A 6,091-nucleotide genomic window follows, 5' to 3' on the forward strand; every position below is an offset into this window, starting at 1 on the left:
TTCTGTGATTCTATAAAAAAGATCATCTGCTGGCTCACTGAATCATCAGTGATGCAACATTTAAGATACTGGTGACCATTGGTTCAAAAACTGAATGGGGCTTTGCTTAGACATCAGACTGAAGGTGAAGAGGAATAAATAAGAGAATGTAGTATGTCAGTTAAGAGATAGAATTACCCTCAGATGAGAACCTGTGTAATGATCAGGTACCCTCTCAACCAAAGAGCACTACAAAGCCAGTAGGGTGAGTCTCTTTGCAGACAGAGGAGAAGAGAGATCTTCAATTCATTACTGGTAATGCCAGGATGACCTTTCACTTTGGTCAGCTGAAAAACAGCAGGGAACTTAGTGCTCTTTTTTACCCAATATATATTCATTGTGAAACTTGTTTGCAAACTGCAGTGTACAGATTCTCCAAATGAAGGAGAAATAATTCTGCCTTAGACCTTCTTTATTAAAAAAGAATCATGGTATAATATGAGAAAAAAGTTATTTCTTGTAAGGAAAAAGGAAGGAAGGAAGGAAGGAAGGAAGGAAGGAAGGAAGGAAGGAAGGAAGGAAGGAAGGAAGGAAGGAAGGAAGGAAGGAAGGAAGGAAGGAAGGAAGGAAGGAAGGAAGGAAGGAAGGAAGGAAGGAAGGAAGGAAGGGTGGTGACACACTGGAACAGGTTGCCCAAGGAGGTTGTGGATGCCCCATCTCTGAACGCATTCAAGGCCAGGCTGGATGTGGCTCTGGGCAGCCTGGTCTGGTGGTTGGTGACCCTGCACATAGCAGGGAGATTGAAACTCGATGATCATTGTGGTCCTTTTCAACCCAGGCCATTCTATGATTCTATGATTCTATGATTAGATTATATTAAACACTAACAATAGCACAGTGCTATAGCTCAGAGCATATCTGGGCATTAGAAAGAAAAACTAAAACTGATTTTATAAGATGCTCTTTAAGCAACAGCAAAGGAACTAGAGGGTAGGAAATAGAGGTAAAAGGAAGGAAATAAAAAGACATATATAAATAAGTAAACACTGGAAATCTTGTTTTTCTTTTTTCAGCATTCATTAAAAACAAACAAAACAAAACAAAACAAAAAACAAGCAAAAGAGCTGAGCATCAAAAAAGGAGTTCCCCATAACATCCCTGCCATACTTTGAAAATACTCAGCTACCTTAAAGAAAGTCTGGGACAGAGCCAGCAGTATTGATGTCACAAGTGATTTGGCATAGAGGCTTAAATCAGACGGAGGTAGGAAAGATAAAAATCTGAGTTTGCAGATATGAAGACAGAAAAAAAAGCTTATAGAAATCTTGGCCTGGGACTGATTTTATAGGGTAAAAGCCTTGAATTTGTCTGCCATGATTCTAAGAAAAGGATGGGGTTTCTTACTGTTAGCGACTTTTGGGGACAAACTACTACAAATGTGAGTTTCAGAAGAACAGTCCTAACGGCTGTGTTACAACAGAAGCTGCCTAATCCCAAATAGTGCTAGACTGGATCCTAAAACAAAGTAATCTGTGGTAGTGGTAATACTGATGACTGGGTGTATTTCAGGGAAAATGGTGGGGGGTTTTTTCAGAGATGATGATTCATCTGAACAGGCTTATTCTGCAGTAACACTGAATATTGAATATTTCCTGAATGTAAAAGAGAAAAATCTTAATAGATCATTAAGACAATAAGCATTGATTTCATTCATTCAGGTTCAGATCCTTCCTGATGTCTTAAAGCAATTTTTCATTTAATACTCACCACATCTGAAGCTTGAACCTTGATTTTCCTCACTTAGACATGTCCAGGTAAAGATGCTCACAATGTCTTGCTTCACAGACAATAAAGAACAGCCTCTTCAGTTCAGGAAGAATGAAAAAAAAGAAAAATGAAAGGGAGCAGATAATCTATGGTTGTATCTGGGCAGATTTTGGAAGTAATTATAGCAGAAATCTTGCTGTACTGGTACCTTCAGCATGGCTGAAGGTTCAGATGTGCTGTTCCTTTCTCAAATCATACACTTACATAGTTACATCTTTGTCAAGAGAGGAAATACTTCCAAGACGTGTGTTTCTTCCCTTCTGTGATTTGTCTTGGCAGGAATACTAAAACCACTTCATTACAAATATTCTGCTTACTCACATTTTCCATTGAATGTCTATCTTTGGACTTTTCCCTATCATGTGAACGGGTGCATGCAAGCAAACAGCACTTCTTGCTGGCTGGAAGAGCAAGACAAAACAAAACAAAACAAAACAATATATTTTAATGACTAAGCTGACTGACCTTATGACTGTAGTAATGCCAGAAACACGGCTGTTTTTTAAAGGTACATTTTCTCATCTTTTCAATTGAGTGTTGTGGTAGAGGCCACAAGGAATGACCTAGAGGAGAAGCTCTCTGCTTGCCATCCAAAAGGCACAGGGGATGGTATGCTTCCCCACAGCGTTTTGCAACACTACCCTTAGAGGATTGACTCTAGATAGAGCAGGTCAGTTCAGTATCTGTGCTCATCAACTCCACAACTCCTCTGATGAGACAATATCTAAGGAGAACTTGCTCTGGGAAAACTAAGTATGGATCAAAACCATTTCTCACTTCAGTTTCAGTTGTATCTTAGCCAGTAGGTTGCAGTTCTTCAGTGTTGCAAGTTTCTCTGGCAACAGATTTAAGGGTCCTTAGCTCCCAAGAAGACAAGGAGCTGGCACTGAGTGCTTCCCTTGAAGAGCTACATAGCAGAAGTACTCACTGGTAAGTGAAGGACTGTGCAGGGTTAGATTTGGAAAAAATTGTCTGATGGAGCTGAGGGCACACAGGGCACTTCTGCAGTTTGCCTCTAGCAGGAACTTCTTCTCAAGGTTTGTGTCATGAATCCCTTCCCGAGAGGACCCATTAGTTAACATTTACATACACATTTTAAACTGTAAATTAGGTTCATTGCATGGCACAGAATACAGTGTAGGTGGCAGAGTTTGGGAGTAGGTACATCCCCCTCTTCTCCAATATTAAACAAATTGTCAATGAGTCATTCAAAGTCTTTCAATATATATTCATCATATACATTCATGTTGGACTGCACAGCAAAAATTAGTCAATGTAATACATGCACATGAACATGCTTTTAAAAAAAAAAAAAAAAAATGGCCTGTGAATATTTTTCTTAATACAAATCCAGAGTTCTCTAAGAGTGACATATTTAACTTAATGAAATCAAACATAGAGCTGAAACTTTCCAAAAATCTCAGTATGTATGACTTTTATTACTTTAGCCAGTTCCATTATTAAGTAATCATGAGAGACTTTTGCATTCTTAAAAAAAAAAAACAAACGTATATTCCAAGTCATGACAAGTTATCAACAAATTCTAAAAGAGCAATAAGTTCTGAGGCTCATATATCACTCACACTCCAATATAATAATTTCTGGAAAAATCTACATAAATTTTTCTTTGTCACTTTATTTTGTTCATGCAATACAGTTCAAATTTTGCACTACTAGAAATAAGTGGTCTTGTGCTAATTTTATTTTTATACTATCAAAAAATTTGGCCGTAAGCATTAGAAATAATTACAATTTTGATCAAAGCTGCTCCTGATGTTAGAGAAATACAATTTTTGTGAATAAATACATTGCATTATGTCAAGTAAAAATAGTCTTGCTTGTTATTCAGTGTAGAAGGAGTTAAGCCAGAACAAAGTATTTTTGGAGACACTACTTTGCAAAGGGGAAAACTTAGTTTTTGTTTAAACTAACACCAGTGTTGTACTGACATGTCTGGATTAGGTTTTCAATGCATTTTTCCAATGCATTGAAGAGAATGACAATGTTACTTTTGCACACAAATTTCTCCCTAGAGGTTTATAGAGAGGGTCCATACACATTTTTGTGTATGGATACAGGACAAATTTATTACAACAGAGATTAGCAGTAAAAGCAAATTTATTCCCATTTTTATCATTCCTCACTGTTCTTCCAGCTGACAGCCGAGGTCCATGAACCATATAACGCTTTTCTGTGTGCTTAGAGCTTCCACATACAAACAGATCTGGCAACCAGAATTTACTGTTCTGAAGCAGTCCAAAAGAATGGGCCATCTCCTCTAGCACAGCCTGTGTTCCTGCACACAAAACGTAAGAAAGAGAGAATCTGCAGAAGGATCTTTTATTTTTCCAGAAGTAAAATAAATGTCCTAATGATTTTATCTGAAAAATTAGATAATTTAGTGTGGTGGTGGTTTTTTTTCCACACTCAGTTGCATTTTCTCAGATGGAAGATTATTTTCCTGTCTGTTAACTGTGGATCATTTTTTATTCACTGACATAGACATTAACAGCTCACTGCTTGAAGACAGGTGCTGGGAGATAACAGCAGTTTCAGAAAAAGTCAATCATTGTTCCAGAAGCCTCAGGCCCAGTTGTTACACAGCATTCCTGCAATATCTTCTTCACCACTGAAACAAGCCAGTCACCCACTCTCTAAGAGCTAAAAAACCAGCTTCAGTTCTTGGAATGAGAAGGAAAAAAATCAGCATTTTTCCCTTGAAATTATTATTCCTAATCTGTTCAGCATGCATTTTTGCTGTATTCCATCTAATGGAAAGACTATAACAGTGAGTGCATTTTTATGCCGTTTAGGAGTAAAGGGCTAACATGGAGATGCTTTTGTTTCTCACTGAGCTCCTACATTTTCCAGATATATTCAACATCAGTTTTCTGACATCATGCTCTGTATATCCCTTATTATCTCATAAACTATTTTTACTTTCTTGGTGCCAGACACCCTGTCATGGCCACAGAGATGTCGATTCCCCTTTGAAAGTGAGGTAAACTTGGAGGTTGCTTGTGCTTGGTGCACAGATTACAGATTGAGTCCACAGCTGAGAACTGAAATGTCAGGTGATTTGTAAACAAGATGAATTATAATACAAATGGTTCTAGAAGTATGAAAATGAGAGTAGCTAAATATATAATTAAATCTACAACTAAAATCCAACAATTCCAGAATTTTCTTAGGATTCCTAATATTGAGTAGTGCCTTTCAGTTGTCTTCTATCATGTATGGAGGTGGCAGTTTAAAAAAATTGATTACGTTATTCTCCAGCTCTCTTAATAAGAGAAAACTTATGGAAGTGAATAGCTTCTGACTTGAATCTTCAACAGCACTTTTTGCGGACTGTGAATGCAACCAGAATTTTACATAATTTGTTTTCTGGTTCTCTCTGAATTCAGAATTTTCTAAATCATCAAGAATCAATTAATTTTCAAAGCACTAGAGGAGTTCAGTGAATAACACAAGTAAAATGCTCTTAAGGACATGGATCTGAAACCACTCCACCTATGCTATAGATGGTTGATGCTGGCAGGAAAATGAAAATGCCTGAGTAGTATGGTATTTTGATTCCAGGCGTGGTGCCATTCAGATCACAGAGGTCTTCAGGATTCATAGCTGTAACCATCTTCAGAAGCATTTCCCTTTCCTTACTTGTAGTCTGTGAGTCCCTTATCCCTTGGGATGAAAGTGAAGACAGGGCAGCACCCACCTGTGGTTTTATAGTTAACAGCAACAAGTTGGGCTTCATTCATTTTGATGTGACTGAGAGGCATCCTGGGGTTGGTAAGCCTTGCTTAAAGTTTTGGGGCAATAGAGCACTCCCCTGACAGAGATGTGAAGCTCAGACTGAGATCACAATTATTATTTATATAATTATCAGAATTATCTGATGATATTTCTGATTATCTGATAATAATTCTGAGATATTTTACTCTTTCTTCAGAAAACAATATCAAATAAAAAACAATATCTGCATCAAGAATTAAGAAACTGTGTGAGTTTCTTTTGTACTCATCACTGTGACTGCATGCTAATTCATACACTGGATATTCAGATGATTCATACTAATAATTTTATATAAGTGCATTTAAGGTCTTTAGAATAACTAAAAATCTGGACCTGATTCAGGCAACAGAGATAACTGCCAAATTTGAATGATTTTTACTACAGTTCATGTGTGGAAGGAAAGAAATTTCCCCTATCAATTCCTTATTCCTCCAACTAATTGTTATTTTCATCAGAAATGTAAGCGTTTGTCACGGCACATCATAAATTA

General features: G+C 37.2%; 1 long non-coding RNA gene across 5 annotated transcripts in view; it reads right to left on the reverse strand.

The window, feature by feature from the left end:
- Positions 1-5,206, reverse strand: part of LOC104911380 (uncharacterized) — a 47,830-nt gene extending 42,624 nt beyond the window's left edge. For all 5 annotated transcript variants that reach the window (XR_014884173.1, XR_014884172.1, XR_014884175.1 and 2 more), the window contains exon 1: positions 1,747-5,206. This is a non-coding gene — a long non-coding RNA (uncharacterized LOC104911380). The remainder of the gene's footprint in view (positions 1-1,746) is intronic.
- Between the last annotated feature and the right edge of the window lie 885 nt (positions 5,207-6,091).

Source organism: Meleagris gallopavo, chromosome 6, assembly GCF_905368555.1.
Source record: "Meleagris gallopavo chromosome 6, MGAL_WU_HG_1.1, whole genome shotgun sequence".
Lineage (NCBI taxonomy): Eukaryota > Metazoa > Chordata > Aves > Galliformes > Phasianidae > Meleagris > Meleagris gallopavo.